This window comes from Ochotona princeps, chromosome 20 (assembly GCF_030435755.1).
Source record: "Ochotona princeps isolate mOchPri1 chromosome 20, mOchPri1.hap1, whole genome shotgun sequence".
Taxonomy (NCBI): Eukaryota; Metazoa; Chordata; class Mammalia; order Lagomorpha; family Ochotonidae; genus Ochotona; species Ochotona princeps.
Genome location: NC_080851.1, coordinates 40,351,152 through 40,370,189, shown reverse-complemented (window position 1 = coordinate 40,370,189; position 19,038 = coordinate 40,351,152). Strand labels below are relative to the sequence as shown.

The 19,038-nt window shown below is 36.0% G+C and overlaps 1 protein-coding gene and 1 long non-coding RNA gene across 2 annotated transcripts in view; both read right to left on the bottom strand.

Annotated features, from left to right (window-relative positions):
- Positions 1 to 19,038, bottom strand: part of LOC131482770 (cTAGE family member 9-like) — a 565,689-nt gene that overhangs the window by 50,967 nt on the left and 495,684 nt on the right. The window lies entirely within an intron of this gene.
- LOC131482783 (uncharacterized) lies at positions 1,483 to 5,540 on the bottom strand. The gene is made up of 3 exons (XR_009247276.1): positions 5,475 to 5,540; positions 4,425 to 4,460; positions 1,483 to 1,553 (listed from the first exon to the last, which is right to left on the bottom strand). It is a non-coding gene; the product is annotated as an uncharacterized LOC131482783 (long non-coding RNA).

The window sequence follows — 19,038 nt, the reverse complement described above, 5'->3', positions numbered from 1 at the left end:
TATCATTAGTTATACCTACAACCCCATGATACACTTCAACAACAAATGATGCACTCATGGCTGTTGCTAAAGAGTAATACTATTGTATTAATATACTAGAAAATGGTTTAGGGTAGAATGAGGAGAGAGGAAGGAGAGCAGCACTGGGAATCTCCAAATAAACACATAAAAAGAGGGCAGAGACCATAAAAATGGTCAAAATACATTTATAAAATGAGTAAAAATGTTATTATTTGCCTCCCTGAATTCAATCTTCTATTTTCAAAGTAGAAAGGCTAATGATTAACAATAGCTCATTGATGGTGGAGGCAGGATCAAATCATATCATCTAGAAGCTAGTTGCACCTAAAGAGAGGTTATAGGTCCCTGAATGGTTGCCAAGAGAAGGCAGATCTCTAGAGAGAGAGAGTTATAGAAGCAGAGTATGTTTCCAGTCTCTCTCTGATTCCTGACCCACTCCATGATAAATGCTCTCTACACTGTTCTCCACCCTCACCAAGCCAGAACCCATGAGGCCACTCAATTTTGAGCAGTGTACTTCCATCCCTTTAGGCAAAAGAAATCTTCCTTAATAAGAAGTTCCTCTCTAGCATTTAAAATGTCATAAAGAGCTTATTAATATAGGATAGAAAAACTGAAGTCAAGTATAGCTTGAGGAGTCACCCTGACAAACTAGACAAATGAATATTTAACTATGACACAGAATACCTGAGCAGGAGCAATTAGCACAAAAGAGAGGTGTCAGCTTTATACATATTAGAGATGGATGCGTGCAAAATTAAATGGAACTGAATCCCCTGACCCAGTCAGATAGCATCAATTGTGATCTAATTTAAGGTGATCCGACAGTAAGTATTCACATGAAAATGATTACACAAGCCTTTGTGTAATAGATTAAAATGTTAAATATTACTTTCAATACTTTCTTGAGGAAAGTGTTTAAGATCAAATAATATTTTATAAATGAATCATGAATTGTGAATGTCTAGTAATCACAGAAACAGAATATGAAATATACACTTAGGCTTTGGAGTCTAGTTTTCTTGCCATCCAGTGCAGCTTGTCCTATACTCTTTGTCACTGATGACATTTTGTTTCACTTTCTTTATACATTTATTATTTAAGTTTTTCCTGAAGCTTCTGAATTTTTGCCTTTTTCACTGCAAAGATACTTGTTCAGTCTGGAGATTTAAGCATGTTTCTCACTTAGTAATCCTAGAATAAATGACTAGCTGAGTCCATATTAAATACTGAAAAACATAAAAGTATACATAAAAATCAATGAAGTTTCTTTCAACTTATGTCAGGTAATCTAGTTTCTTTCAACTTATATGTCAGGTAATCTAAGCATTTAAAAAATTGTAAATACAATGAAAAAATGCTGGAATCACTGAAATTTCATTATTTAGCCTATAATATTATCTAATTAAGAAAGTAACAATAAAAGAGCTAAAAGTTGTTAAGTGTTACCATTAAGAAACTTACCTTTTCCTTTTACAAACATATTCTTTCTTTAAGTCATGGAGTTCTCTCTCGGCAAACCGAGCTGCCCACTGAAAAATAACAAAAGATGGAGAAACATGCAGACAAATGTTAGATGAAAATGAGCATGAACATCCTACAGCATACAAATATCGCTGTCAATGTATGCATCCCCTGAAATGAAATGCAGATAAAACATTTTGAGTTGAAGGATCTTTTGGAAAAGGAAATATTTCAGGTAAGCAGATGACATGGGCCTAAAACTGGAGATGACTTGTGCACTTGCCAATGAATGCTGCTCTCTGATGTGAGATGGAGGACTGTTTGATTAGTCAAGTAATATGCTAAGGGCAATGTGGGAGGATGCAAGCTTCAGGCAATGGCAACAGAGACTCAGAATCATTCACATGGCAGCTTTGTATATTTGCCTCAACGCGATCATCGCTACAGAAAATTCACTATGATTCTGTGAAACCATAAAGGTCTAAAGCAGTTTTGCAGCATGTGGTTAAATGCTATTTTAAAAATAGATGAAATTATCAATGCATGTTGTACTTCCAGTAAGTTCATGGCGCTGCATAAATCATATCCCATTTTATTCAGTACGAGGTAAAGATACAATCAAATGTTACAGAGAACAAAGCTTGCACAACCAAGTGAATAAACAACATGTAATAATCACAACCATTCATGTGGAAGGTTAACCTCATTCTGAGAGATCTCCACATCATTTGCACAATCATTTTGTGAAGCTTTGGACTGGGAAAACCATATGATTCACTAGGCTTGTCACATAAGTATAGTTAAAGTCACTTAATTTATAATTTATTACAAATAAAAAGAAGTTAGTCTGCATTTTTAAAAAATAAAAGTAATTACTCATATTTATTAAAAAGTGAACTGCATAGTAGAAACAGCTTGGACAAATAAACCACATAAATATTTACAAAATGAATCACTTATTTGTAAACCTTGCCATCATATAAAAATACATGTGTGAATATTATTCCTACATGTGATGATATAACAAATTTTTACTAAGAAATTATGCCAAAGATAATTACTAAAATAAACTACTGAACTATTGGTATGTGGAACCAAAATTATTTGAAATTACAAGGGAAAGAATGAAAAACAGATTAATTGAACATGACTTGTTAAAATAAATTATGAAGTATTTGTTTAAAAAATACCTGTAACACATTAAGAAATAAGGCTACAAAGTTGGGTTCCTTGCCATGGTCCATGCCTACAATGATGGACATATGGCTGTTTATGCATTACGTGTTATAGTAATAATATAGGGGAACTCAGTAGGGGAAGGGAACTTGGGAAAGGGGTAAGGGAAATCTCAGGGCCTATGAAATTTTAGCATAAAATGATATAAAAACGGTTTTAGAAAGGCAAAAATACACCTGTAACACATTAACAAATAAGGCTACAAAGATAGGATATAATGTACTCCACTTTTTGTGAAATGGTCATATGAGCTTTTAGTAATCCTCATGGCACCACAGGACTAGAGACAACATCCATATCAGAGAACTTGGTTCAAGTCACAGCTACTCTAAGTTTCATTCAGAGCTTCCTGCCAATGTGATCTAGAGGCAAGGAATGATGGCTCATTGCAACCACATAGGAGATTGCATGGGGAGTTCCTAGATCCTGGATACAATCAGATCCAAATTTTGTGGCCATTTTGGACAGTTAACCAGCCGAGCCGATGGAAGAATGCTCAATGTCTTTCTCTGCATCCCCCTCTATCATTCAAATAAGTAAACAAATCTTAGAAATATTTTCAAAATGTGTGTAAATGCATGCTTTGTACATCATCTGAATTTGGGTTGCCATATTTATTTATGTGAGGAGGCAGATCGATGGAATAAACTCCTTATACTCTGCTTCACTTCCCAAATCCAACATGAGCTGGAACTGGGCCAGGGCAAAGATGGAAGTAAGGAAATTGAAGGAACAGTTCAAGAGAAATACCCTGTATGTGATGCAGGCATTCTAACTGGCATCCAAAATGCTAGGTCAAATAACTGCCCTGATCTGAACTTTCAGTAAGTATATGCTATTTGTAGTGGATGTGACAAATACTGCTTCATTGAAATCTAGATGCACACTTTCTGTATCTTTTAACTTAAAGTCAAACTTACTAAATAATAAATTCAATGCAAAGTGACAGAAAATGCACAAGACTTAGGCTTTGAAAGATCAGGATTGCAATCTCTACTTTTCACTTCCTAGTCATGTGACCTTGGGCTGTTGTCTCATCTATAAAATCTAATAATAAAATCTACTTCACAGTTATTAAGTGGACTTAATGGACGTTATTTCACACTATTTTCAAGTACAGTGCCTAGAACATTAAAAGGCGCAAAAGTAGCCTCCTCCACCTGTGTCAGGGACTCCCCGAAAGACACCTCATAACCTCATGCAGTTCCTCTGCAGCACAGACCAGTGTTCACAATCATCCACTTCTTAATATGTAGTAACTCAATAAATATTTAAAGAACTCTGAATTTTAGAACTAGAAGGGGCTTAGTTAACTTAGCGCTTTATCTACCCCATTGTTTACAAACGATTAAAATGATTCAGAGAACTTTGTTTCTTCATAAATAAAAAGGGGTAATCCAATGCCCCAAAAATGTGAATCTGTGACCATGATCTTTGTATATGCACATCACATCCTTCTGACCCTTGCGGACAGTATAGGTTCCTTTCGAAATAGCAACGTGCTAAAACTAGACTGTATGGATTGGTCAATGTGTTAATTCTCACAAGAAGGGTAATTCCACTTTTGGTGCAATTAGAATAAAGTGATTCTTTTACATAGTAATTTATTTTCTTCATTTTAGTTGCTCAGTATTATCTTCTAGAAGTAAAATCATAACTTGATTTATAAAAGGTAAAAAGTTTTATGGGAATTTGATACTTACCCAATTGTCATTTGCATTTTTCTTCAAATAAATAATCTAAAAAACAGAATATTTTAAATGTATGCTTTTCTTGTATAAAAACATACCTATCATTTGCTTAGGAAATAACTCAAGTCAAAACTATTCCAAATATCACTAACATCAGTAACAACAATATTGATGCAAATTTTCATGTACACATCACGCATTATAGGTATATGTGAAGACAATTAAAATATAATTAGTACACTTCCACTTTAGGTTCTTTGGTCAATAATTTTCATTTGTGAAATCTAATGTACTTTTACAACAAAGCAGGGGACATGATACCTAAGAATTCTTGTGTCAAGCTCTTTGAAATCCTGAAACTGCTGAAATGTCTTAGCCACATGTGACATTCTAAACAAAAGTGTACAACTGATGGAGCAGTTCATTTGTGCTTGCACACATGTACACAATACCTAAACATGATTATAATGAATGACACATGCATGCCTGTGTGTGCACACACATACCTGTACTTGGTAATAAAGAATGGTGCATGCATGCACATGTGCACACACATACACATACTCCTGTACCTGATAGTAAAGAGTGGTACATGCATGCATGTATGCACACATATGTAGACCTGGTAATAATGAATGGTACACAGAAACACACACACACACCTGCAGCTGGTAATAAAGAATGATACACACATGCACATGTGCACACACACACACTGTACCTGTTTATAATGAATGGTACAAAAGAATGGTACACACATCCATGTACGCACACAGCAACACACACACCTGTACCTGGTAATAATGAATGGTACACACATGCACACACACACACCTGTACCTGGTAATAATGAATGGGACACACATGCACACACACACACACACACACACACACACACACACACCTGTACCTGATAATAAAGAATGGTACATACATCCATGTATGCAAACACAGACACACACACCTGTACCTGGTAATAATGAATGGTACACACATGAACACACACACACCTGTACCTGGTAATAATGAATGGGACACACATGTGCATGCACACACACATACCTGAAATTGAAAATAATCAATTGTTCTTTCCAATTCTTGTTCAAGGACTTTGACTCTCCATCTATGAAGAAAAATTATTTTTACATTAATGTGTAAGCACAATACCCAGGGCACTCATAAAACATTATTTACATCAAGAGTTTTCTATTCTTAGCAAAAAACTCCCAAAACTATATATATTGAGAAATAAACATGAGGAATTATCACGTTCTCAAAAAAAAAACATGATCTGATGTTAATATTCTAGTATTTAGGCACTCCTGAAACAAAGGTCATCCCAAGATTTAGATTGTGTGTATATCTGCTTTAAGTCTGATCAAGGGAGGCTTATTTGGACATCTGAAATCTTCATGTGATCATAGAAAATTAATGTCCTCTATTTGACAAATGTTATTCATTACCTTTGCAAGATTAAAATGATGGGGACAGCACTGTGACAAGGTGATCAAAGGCTGCTATGCTCCTGCATCACCCACATCTCGCATGAGCACTCATTTAAGTTCCACCTGCCCCACATTATCAAGCTCCCTGCCAACGTGCCTGGGAGCGTAGAGAAAGATGGTTTACGTGTTTGGGCCCATGTAGGAGACCCTCAGGAAGCTTCTGGCTCCTTGTTTCAGACTGTCCCACCCACAGCTGTGGTCATTGAGAATGAGTCAGCAGGTAAAAGACTCATTCATTCATCCTTTCTCTAATTGTCCCTTGCTCCATGTTTCTCCTCATTTCTGTTCACTGCCTTTCAAATACATGAATCAATTAAAAAAGACTATCAAGCTAAATCTTTCAGATAAAATCCAACTTTGCTTTTTGCGTGATGCACAACTAATCACATACAGCTGAATCTTGCCTTTTGTCTATAGCTTTTACATTAGTTCCTTGGGTCAACTGAAGAAGGATCCAAGGTTAAAGCTGGACTTAAAATCTTGTAAACAAAGCTGACTCCGTGGCATAATGGGATAAGTCTCCCTCTGAGGCACCATAATCTCATAATCTCATATAGGCCACTCATTCAGATTACAGGAGCTCTATTTCTGGTCATGCGGCCAAGCCAATCTAACTTTTATCTGTCTTTCTGTACCTCTAACTTTCAAATAAAATAAATAAATGAAAAGAGACTTTTAAACAGCCTAGTGTGAAGGCTAAATCTTCACCTTGCAAATCATAGGGATCCTATATGGGCAGCAGTTCCTATTCAGCTGCTCCACTTCCCATCCAGCTCTCTACCTATGGCCTGGAAAAGAAGGGTGGCTCAAAGTCTTGGGCCCCTACAACCATGTGGAAGACTCAGAAAGCTCCTGGTTTTGGATCAGCTCAGCTCCGGCTATTGCAGCTACTTGAGTGAACCAGCCGATGAAAGATCTTTACTCCTTGTATCTCCTCTCTGTAAATCTGCCTTTCCAAGAAAATTGAATAAATTTTTAAAAATTTCATATACCTATCCAAATAATGTTAACTGTGCATTTTCTCTGATTTTTCTGGTAGTGAGCTTTTAGCTACTCTCCAACTCACAAAAGAAAAAGCATTTAATACCGGTAACTGTTGACTGCTGCTGTCTCACAGTTAAGATTATCAGCCACTTTGAAAATATGATCTTCTTTCTTTAGTTGGCAATTTTCTTCTACCAGCAATTTCCTTAAGCAAAAATATTACACATTTCCCTTAATACGCATCATAAAACAATTTTATTGAATTTTATTGCTTAACTATATCAAAATTGGTGATTCCCAAAAGTATTTCCATTCTTATCATTACAAACACAGCATAAAACTGCTATATAAACATAGCATTTAACATTATAAACTCAAATTTTAATGCAAACCATCTAAAATACCACTGCTATCACAACAGATGCCAAAGTTTTGTGTAGGAATTTCACATAGAAATTAATTTAAAAGGTGCAAAAATGAAATTATGAGAATACATAACATTTATCCAGACTTCCCATATAAAGCAACATTATATTTGTTACACAGGAGTAAGTCACAATAAACCATGTTTAAGTCATTTTAGATTGGTGGTTAATGATGTGGGAATCCCTCATGCAGCTCCTCAGCCAGGCACAGCGCTGGCTGCTGCAGGTATGTGAAGTTTCAACCAGCAGATGCAAGGTCCCTCGCCCTCTCTCTAATGCTGATTTTCAGATAAGAAAATGAATCATTTTATATCACTTTTAAATCTTGAGTTGGCTTCTGGGTCTGATCAGAAAGTAACAAAATCATACTGTACCCAAAGTTAATTATGTTAGTAGTATCATCAGTAATATTTTTATTAGTGTGCATACTTCTTGCAATGATAAGTGGCTTTTGAAGCCCTGAGATTGTATCAGAATCTATCCTTAGGCCTTACATGTAATGATCTTGCTTAAAGACTGAAACAGCACTACAAAAATACTACAACCCATTACACAATATATATGAATGCAAGAAACTAAGTCAGGTCTTGTATCATGATAAATGCAGATACATTTTTTTTTCTTTATATACATTTTATTTTTTATTTTGTTTACACAGTCGATTAGGGTGGGAAGCGTCCTGGATTAGGGGAAAGTAGATGAGACCATCGTTTCAAATTTTTTCTACTTTCTGTGTCTTGGAAAACAGGGAATGGGAGGGGAGCAACACCCAGACTCTCAACCGCTTCAGCACCTGGGGATAGGGAATGGCCCTCCAATGCCATCCTAGGGTCCCCAGTGTGGCACAGGCTCCAAGGGTTATGCTCCCTATTTATTCAGGAAATGCCAATAAAAACCACATTACCATTCCAGCAAATACCAGTGAGAATGGTCTATATTTGTCAATCTATTCACAACATGTGCTGGCATGGATGTGGGAAGAATGGTACCCTGTTTCACCGTTGGTGGGAATGCAACCTGGTGCCACCACTTTGTCAGTCAGTATGGAGAGTATTAGGACAACTGAAAGTGAATCTACCATATTGTCCAGCTAGTCCAATACTGAAAAAAATCCAAATAATGTGAAATCTGCATATGAAAAAGTGACCTGCAACCCTATATTTATAGCAGCATGATCCATACAAGTGAAGGCATGGAAACAACCCAGATGCCTTTCAAAAGATGGATAAAGAAACTGTAGCAGATCTACTACATGGAATAATAGACACCGAAATGAAATCAAATTCTACCATTTGCTGCAAAATGGTCCCAGCTAGAGACCATTATTCTCAGTGAAATAAGTCAATCCATAAAGGACAAACATCAAATATTCACTCTGATATGTCAACCTTCACGCAAAATACCAGATCAATATCTAAGCTAACATATACATACATATATTTATCATTGAAGATACTTTCCAATATGCACCTCTTCTCCCTAAAAGAACTCACAATGAAACTGTTAAATATACTTTGACAATAGCATATGAGATTTTCTAGCATTGTCTATACCTACAAAGCCAAGATAAACTTAAATAGAAGAATCATAGACTTGTGATTGTTGCTATAGGATACTATTGTTATAATACAGTAGTTCAGAATGAGGTATGAAGCGGGAATCTCTGTGCCTACAGAACAGTGAAAATACACTAAATTGGACATAGGTATCATGTCACCAGGTAATTTAAACTTTAGGGACCACCCACATATATACTGTCTGACCCAAACAACAGTGTGCAATGCATGACTGTGATTTGATCCACAGGCAGGGCTCACAGGTAGTGATTCTTTGATACTACACTATCCATCTGGATTGAATTTTAGTGACTTAACTATGGAAGAAATCCTGTGGGAGATTCATAAATGTATTACATCCTACACACTATAGCAAATACTGGTTAGAAAGAGATACTATATATGAGGCATCATGCGAGTATAAAAAATGAAATCACCTCATTAGGAAACAACTCATAATGAATATGGATATGGGAGAAAAGAGTGTTTTTGAAGACTCCATAGCCTGCAGATGGTCATTAATTGACACCTGTTCCAATGAGACAACAGATCTATGTACCCTCTTCTTGATTTTGAGAGGGCCTATTAGAGTATCAATGCAAAAGAAACCCTTTTGATATGACCAATACATGGTCGTATCTTACTTCAAATATTTAAAGCAGCACACTTATCTATCAGGTTCTAGCCTTTCAGTCTCTCCAACAATAAATTTGGAAAAGTGCTAGTAATTTACTAGTAATATTTCCAATACAGTAGTAAGAAATATCAATCCACTTAATTTGGACGCTATACCTACAGCATATTAGCCAAAAATAATTCTTCCTTCCTAAGAAGTTCCTTTCCAGTATTTTAAATAAAGCCATAAAATACCTATCAATACAGGATATAACAAAACAGAAGCCAGCAATGGCTTAGGAAGTCACCCTGATCAATTAGGCAAATTAACTCCTCTTAGTTAATAAGACAAGGAATACTTCCATAGGAACAATTTGCACAGGGTACAGGAATCAGTTTACCATATATTGGAGTTGTGTATAAGGAATTTAAAATTTAACTGACACTTAAAATTTTCTAAATGAGATACTCCATACATTGGAGATGTGTATAAAGAATACTGAAACCAGACATGCTCAGATTCCTTGACGTAGTCTCAAATATTATTTAATTTAAGGCAATCACATACTGAATAGCCAATTCCTGGAAATTACACAAGGTTTTATGAACTATTTCAAAACTTCCAATAGTACTTTCAACACTTTCTTTCTGTTATCTGCCCCAGTTTCTCTCTTAAAGATACTATCTTAAGGTCAAATAATATTTTTAAAATTTATTATATATATATGTGCATGTGTGTGTATACACACACACACACACACGTGTGTGTGTTTTATTTTTATGGTTCCGTAGGCACATGCTTTCCACCCTCCCACTACCCAGTCCCCCTCCCCACCATTTTCCCCCATGTTATTACAACAGTATGGCCCTTCAGCAACAATCACACATCCAACATTCTGCAATTTAAATGTATCACACATTGTAGGTATAGACAATGGTAGAAAGTCCAGCATCCTATTATCAAGGTATGTTTAACTGCTTTCATTGAGAGTTCTTTTATTCAGGAGTAGAGACACATTGTGCAGTGGATCTTCACTTCCCACTATGCTACTCTCCATTCCACAGTTCATGAGAGGGAATGTATGTATACACATGTTTACCTATATATCTATTTAACTTCTATGTTGCATGAAAGTTTCTTTATATCAGAGAAAACACATGTTCCCTTTGGTACTGGCTTTTTTTCAGTGAGCATAATGGTAGATGGTTTGGGACCACTTTCTTGCAGATGGTAGAATATCAGCCTTTCCAATGGGTGAACAGTATTCCACCCTAAAAAATGAATGAGCAAATCTAATCATAAATTAAGAATATTCAGTAATCACAGAAATTTGAACATACAATATATGACTCTGCTTTCAAAGGCTATTTTACTTGTCATCCAATGGAGTTGGCAATGATTTTTATTACCTGCATGGCATCATGTCATTTCCTTGATACACTTCAGTCATCACTGGGACTTCCTGCGGATGTGTCCCAATTTCACTTCCAAATTGTGTCTCTTCTGACTTCAAAGGTATTTGTTCAGTCAGATGAATTTCAATATGTTCTAAAGAAAATTTTAGGTCATGACAGAAGGAATATTTTAAGTTACACACTAACATCTGAGGGCAAAAGTTACCAAATTAATAAGTTAATGACAAAATTAACAAAATTAAAATGGCTCCAACAATAGACCATCTAATGCTTTTCAACAGTTAAAAGATCTAGATCTACTATTTTAAATATTGTTTCATATTTTCGTATAAAATCCTCAAAAAACCCTATTGAATTTAGCATCTATTATTCAACCTAGAAGCTAAAATGCATTAAAAAAGGCTTTTAAAAGCATTTTTTAATAGTTCCTTAAACTATTTCCATAACAATCAGTAATATCCATTTTATCTAGTAAAGAATTTGCCTCTCAATAGTATTATATTTCCATTCAGCAATAACTTTTAGGCTTAAACATAATATGTGTTATAAATCATACAAGGAATTTAGACCTTTTGGCTAATAAATACTCAGATGTCCTCTAGACTTAAACCAAACTATGCCTGAGAGAAAAGTATAAACTTTAACCTACCTTCAACTGCTAATTCACCTACAGTAATCTATAAAAATGAAAACTAACAATTCTAAATAATCTGAGTGCTTCAAAATCAGTGTGTTATTTAATGATAGAATGAAGGAAAGATATATTTTCCAAAATGTGGCATGAATCACTACCACAAACTAAATCACTACCACAAACTTAATGAAAAGAAAAAATACAAAATCGTTTTAATAAGTCAAAAATTTTAGTAATTACATGTATTGAGTATATAACTATCCTAAAATACTCACTACTTATTTAAATGAAAATGCAAGGAATTTTTAAGTAAATATCTTAAAAATAAATGATTGAATACACACAAAACTATGTATATCTGTACTTTTAAAAAACTTTTGCAACCCATTTTAAAAGTTAAGCTACTTATTCCACTGCTAAAAACAATTATTTATTAAATTGATGTTGAGTATTTTCTTTTTTTAAAAAAAAGATTTATTTATTTTTATTGCAAAGCCATTTATACAGAGAGGAGGAGAGACAGAGAGGAATATCTTCTGTCCAATGATTTACTCCCCAAGTGACCACAATGGCCAGAGCTGAGCCAATATGAACCCAGAAGCCAGGAACTTCCTCCAGGTCTCCCACGCGGGTGCAGGATCCCAAGGCTTTAGACCAACCTTGGCTGTTTTCCCAGGCCACAAGTTGGGAGCTGGAGGGGAAGTGGAGCTGCCAAGATTAGAACCGGAACCCATATGGGATGCAGGTGCGTTCAAGGTGAGGACTAGGCCACCGCACCAGGCCCGAGAATTATTTATAAAACAGTGTTTCATTATTAGAGATAATGCTCATTTAGTGTAGAAGTTTGAAAATACAGATTAGATTATAAACTGCCCATGCTTCTCTATTCAAAAATGATCATTATTGACATTCAAATATTTCCTTCAATACTTTACTAATATAAATTCTGTGATTTAAAAATTTTTAAATGAGATGCTTTTTAAAACCCAACTTAAAACTTCAAACTTAAAACTGACTATAAAAGAAATGTTATAAATATCGCTTTATATTTAGTTTTTTTGTTAACCTCTTAATTTGTCTCACCCATAAATTCAGTTTTTTTATAAGCTGTATACTTACAGGAAAAAAAGGACATAATAAATGTGAGATTCAGAACAAGTCAGTTTCAAGCCTAAAATCATGCAATATTCCCCTTACTAAATAAGCCTACTATGAGAAGCAATTTTCTCTTGCCATAATATCGCTGTATCACACACACACACACACACCATTTTAAGTACACCTTCCACTTCCAGTCCAGTTTCCTATTAATGTACCAGGGAGTCAACAGATCAAAGCTCAAATTCTTGGGTTCTGGCCAACCACTTAGGAGACCTGGATCAATTCCTGGTCTTCCATCTGGTCCAACCCCAGCTGATATGGGCATTTGGGGACTCAATCAGTAATAAAAGATCTCTCAACACCCATCTCTTGTCTGTCATTGTTCATTTTCAGTAAATGAATAAATATAGAAATCCTTCACAATTTAAAAAATCACATCTTTCTTCATGAATGTATTTATTACTTGAGCTGTAGTTCAGGGGGGAAAAAGCATAACATTTGGAAGAACCATCAAGGAAGGAAACTTGTTGTAAGGAACATGAGATCTGTCTATATTACTTTTAAATTTCCTGTAAATCTCTAACAATTTCAAAATAAAATATTTTCTAAGATGTATTTCTTTGAATGGCCGAGTTAGAGAGAGTGAGGGAGAGTAAAGGAGAACCAGAGACAGAGACCAAACTTTCTTCTGCTGCTTCACATCCCTAACACATCCACAGCCAGGGCTGGGACAAACAGCATCCAGGAACGCAGAGCTCTCTCCAGGTCTCCCTTGTGGGCAGCAGGGACACAGGTGCTTTCATCTTCCATTTCCCACTGTCTTTCTAGCTACTTTAGCAGGAAGCTGGAAAGGAAGTATGGCAGGCTGGACTCAAACAAGTATTCATATTGATGCCAGCATTGCAGGTGGCACCTTAAAACACTGTGCCACAATGCCAGCCCCTAGATGTCACTTGAAGAAAAAACCAAAGTCATCAGAACTGGTTTGAAAACACAGTGAATGGCTTCAGCTAACCCAACATTTGGCAGGTCGACTGCAATGGGTAATGGTAAAAACTACTGTGATGATCCAAAGTAGTGTAACTATTTAACTTAATAAAAATCTTGAGCTATGAATTAGTGTTTTATGTAGCACTCATATTTTGAGCATGTCACCTACCCATTTGTTTAGCCTACAATAGGGAGAAAAACAAGCACTGAAATGATTATGGTATTCATTTTTTAAAACTGCTGTAAGGAAGACATGTATCAGCTGTGAGGAAACAGTAGGGAAGGAGACTACAAGTCTCTCTAAGGAGTTGAAGGGATTGGTTGAAGGTGTTCCAGCTGAAGGTAAATGTAAAGGGAGACAATGACACTGTGTTGCAGACATGCCAAAGCACAGTGTATCAAAAACAAGGACTGCAGGCGAACAACCAAAAGAAATAGCCATCATTTTATCAAAAGATGAATCCTGACTTAATACCTAAGGGAGTACCGTTTTCCGAGTCACTCTTCATGTCTTGTTCCACACTGTCATCATCGGCAATATCTTCTCCAAGGATGGCAGAGCAATTTTCCATCTTTAGAAAGTGTTCAGAGATTTAAAAAAAAAAAGACAGAAGGTAATAACTTACACTAGTGCATTTATTATTTCTTTTCTCTTAAGATTGATTTACTTCTTTATTTCAAAGTCAACAGAGAGGAGAAGACAAGCACTCTTCCATTTACGGGTTTGCTACTCAAATTATCACAACATTCTGAAGCCAGGAGCCAGGACCTCCATCTGGGTCTCCCACATGGGTGGCAGAGGTCCAAGTAATTGGGCCATCTTTCTGTTGCCTTTCCAAGTACACTGCACCAAGGAGCTATGAGATGCTCATGTATGTGGTAGCTTCACCTACAGTACCACAATACCAGCCCAAATGTATTTCTTGTGGACGTACAATTACACTTTTTAAATAAATCTACCTAGAGTAGGTATTTGGCACAATAGTTAAGAAGCCCATTGAGATGCCCATATTTTCATCTGAATGCCTGGGTTCCCATCCTCACTACATCTCCTGATTCCAACTTCTTCTTAGTTCTCCTCCATGACCATATTCACCCCTAAACGCCGCACCAACAGGTGGTGCAAGTAGAAGCATCCCTGCCACCTTGATTGGACATTCAGATGGAGTTCCTGGCTGCTGGCTACAACAAGGTCCAGGCAAGGCTGTTGTGGCTATTAAGCTCTATAAGATAAAACCAAAACTAGTGATTCTTAATGAAACATCTTACAATAGTTCATTCTTGCTAAATCCATATTTTAAAATGGCAAAATGTTGTATGAGATGATTATCTGCTACAAATAAAAGTGATCATTAACATAAAGTATATATTTTATATAATGACCAATCTGTGATATAAAGATTACAAATTTTAATGTATTAAAAAGAAAACATAAGTGAGGAGTTCAACTGAGATAAAATACATTCTTAAGAAGTATTCAAATTAGAACATGAGACGTTTCCCAGCATTGGGTTGTTTTTTCTTGGATTGCAGAAAAATTTTCTAGCACTGTAACAAAAATATCACATGACTGTGTCGTATATTTCTCTGGAAAGCCCCACTTAAATCTATTCTGCTCTACAATTTCCATCCTTCAGTTGCCTCACACTTTTAAGAGTTTGAGGCACCAAACGAAAAGGTCTACAGCTTTGCACACAGTGCTAGGATTGTTCTGTTTAACATGTATTTCAAGGTCTGTCAATCTTTGAGCTTAGAGAAAAAGTTAAACAACACATTTCTCACATGGCATCCACAAAAGGAAGGGTTCAAGGACAAGCCTTCTAACTCACAAATGCAAAAATCCACATATGTTCAAGTCTCTTATGCACAATAGTGCATTATTCACAAACAGTCCATAAATGCCTACATTTTAACTCAGTTCTATTCTGCTAATGATACTTAGTAACTCTGTTATGGAAACAGTGATAGCATTATATATTTAGAGAATAAGCACAAGAAGAAGAATCTGTCAGACACAATACATTTTTTTTTCAAATAGATCTGATGCACAGTTTGTTGAATCTATAGCTGTGGAAATTGTGGGTGCAGAGGGCAAGCTATATGATAGTAAGAATATTGTCAAGATTCCAGCCTAGCAATTTAATTCATAATTTGCCATTGCAATGATTTGCTTCAGTTTATTTTGTTTGGAAACAAAGTTTTTAAGTTTCTAAGTTAAGACACAATTCTACCCAACTCAGTCACACACATCAGTAGAGTCATTTACCTCAATTTGATTTTCATTGTCATTGATAGGTTGGTCTGTCAGCATTGTAGTGCAAATAAATGTCATTTTCTCTTTAAGTCCATTCAGCTCTTGTTTCGGTATTTTAGCTTCTCCAACAAGCTGAAATCGCAACAAAAAATGCAATTCATCATACATGTTTGTAAACAGATGCATTTACAAGGCTGGTATGTCAATAACAGACATCAAAAAGACAGGAAAGATGACTCCTATTGCAAAGAATTTTCAAATTGGGGTAGTATAAAATAATAGGCTTAAGTATTCTTTAACTCATTTACATATGTATATAAAATCAAAAATTTTCTGAGACAAAAACACAGATACTTTATAAAGTTCATGTAAAATGACTAGGGATAAGTTTGTCACTAAAAATTCTTTAAAATCAATGCAAGTTTTCAATAGTATGAATTTTTTTCTATAAAATGGTTGGAAACACATCTCTCTCCATCTCCCTCTATCCCTCTGCCATTCTGTTACTTTGCCTGTCCTAGAAAGAAAACCCTTTATTTAAAAGTAACATACTTAGGCTGAAAAAAGAGACTATGTAGATAAGTAAAAAAAGGTATAAATTCATGAAAGAAATTTTCCATATACATATGAAAGAAACATCTACTTACACTTCATAACTTTACCATCAAATAAATTTTCTTGTCAAACTGGCCCTTTATTGGAGAATATCCTACACAATCACACCTCCAAAAATCCTTTTCTGTAAAATTACAAAAGAATCAGATGATGCCTAACAGGCAAAATAAAATGAATACTGGGGCCCGTGCTGTGGCACAGCCAGTCAGGCCTCCGCTTGAAAGATCTGCATCCTCTGGGGGTATCCAACCAAGTACTGGTGGCTCCACTTCTGATCTAGCTCCCTGCTTATATCCTGGGAAAGCAGTCTGGGATGGCTTAAATTCTTGGGCCCTTGAATCCATACAGGAGACCCAGAAGAAGCTCCAGCTATTGCAGACATTTGGGGAGTCAACCAGAGAGCAGAAGGTCTCTCTTTCTCTATAACACTACATGTCTCTCTTGTAAACATGCCTTTCAAATAAAAGTAAGCCCTAAAAAACTGAAATTAAATGGCATGGTGTGATATCCTAGAAGTTAAAGTTCTTGTTTTGAATGCGCCTGGAACCCATACGGGCGCTGGTTCTAATCCTGGCAGCTCCACTTAATAGGAAATGCATCAAAGATGACTGTAAAAACAAAACGTGGAAAGTGACAGAAAAATAGTAATAAACTCAGTAGACCTCAGAAGCTGACATAAAAATGGGAAGACCTAAAGGCAGATTAATTTGGTAGCACTCCGCAAAAATTAAATAGTCTGAAGGCAAAAAAAAAAAAAAGCCAGCAAGAGCATCACAGAAAAAAAAAAAAAAAAAAAGGAAGAAAGAAGGAGAAGGGAGGAGGGAGGAGGAGGGGGTAAGGGGAAGGGGGGAGGAGGGAGGAGGAAGGGGGAGAGAGGAAGGAGGGGGAGGAGGGAGGAGGGGGAGGGGGAGAAGGGAGGAAGGATGAGGAGGAGGAGAAGAAGAAGAAGAAGAAGAAGAAGAAGAAGAATTGGATTGAGCCTCTCATGTAACAAGGCACCACTCGACATCCATATCCAGTATCTCTGATAATGAAGCGGCTCAAGTCTCAGTCCACCCAGTTTCCTCTTTCCAATAAATACGACCCTGAAGAGTCAGTAGGTGATGGTTTGTGAAGGTGGATCCCTGCTGCCTACATGGCAGACCAAGAGTGAGCTCCCAGTTCTGAGTGTTGGCCTGGCTCAGCCTAAAATTACAACTATTTGGGGAGTAACCAAGAAGATAAGAACTTTCTCTATCTCCACCTCTCAAATAAACACATTTTATAAGATTTACATCTCTTGAAAACAGTGTATTGATAAATTATGAATAGGTATATAGGAAACAAAATAATTATGATAAAGAAAATGTTGGGTGAGACAGAAAATGTAATCCTATTACAAGACCCAGATATAGCACTTACAGAACTATAATGCAATTATTGATCATATGTAAAGTTTCCCACTGAAAAACTATCAAGTTACTGGGAAAAGAAATACATGTGAATGAGTGTATCTTACCTATATAAATGGGGAAGAAAAGGATAAATATAAAGTCCTCATTTTATCTACCTCCAGAATCATGTGTGCCATTAAACCTCAGATAAGATTTGGATGTAACTGCTATCTGCTGTGATTGCCAAGGTATAAAATAAGCTGGTTTACTTTCACTCCCAGGAAAGAGTAGCAGAAGAATATACACTCGTGTACCCCTCCCTAAAATATACACTTGCAAGTGGGCAAAGAAAGTGTCCTACTCTGATAATAACAAGAAAAAATATCTACTCTAGGTCTTAATATGTTGTTGGTCACAAGTATGCCCAAAGTGCTTCTAATGACATAGCTGAAAGCTAGAGTCTCTATTGAGTACAAACCTGTTTCAAGCTTTCGTGAAGCTGCAAATTTTCAATCAATACCTTAAATAAATCCAAACGTGTTTGAAAGCTCTCGGTGGTTCTTTTAGCCTAAGTATAAAACATATTAAGTCAGTAACAATTAACATAACACAACAGATCATCTTCATGGACTCCCTAGAATATCCACGTGGACAACAGCTAAAGCATCCTAAAGCATGGAAACAACATGCCAACAAAGGCAGCAACATGCCAACAGAGGCAGCCCAGCATAGCAGGAAGAAAAAACCTAGAATCAGAGTATAGTTCTGCCACCAATTTGCCACGTGACCTTGGACAAATGACATAACCTGTTATCAATGTCCATGTATTGCATAGCAAATTTTGTGAACCATGTATTCTGTATCTCATCCACTAAAAACTAACTTTATGAGAGTTTTTCTGCCTTAATATGTTAAACACCAAGCATCTTCAACAGGTCTCAGTATATAGCAACAGCTTTTCAAATATGTGTATAGTGTTACAATAAACTTTCATCAAGTGCCTTGTGTGTGTATGTAAACTGAAGATCATCTACCTCTGAAACCCTAACATCAAATAGTATTCCTGAATAATAAAAGCAACAACCAAATTTAATTTATTTGCAAAAGCAACAGACCTACAAGTGTCAGACAAATTCAACTTACTGCAGCAATTTGTGA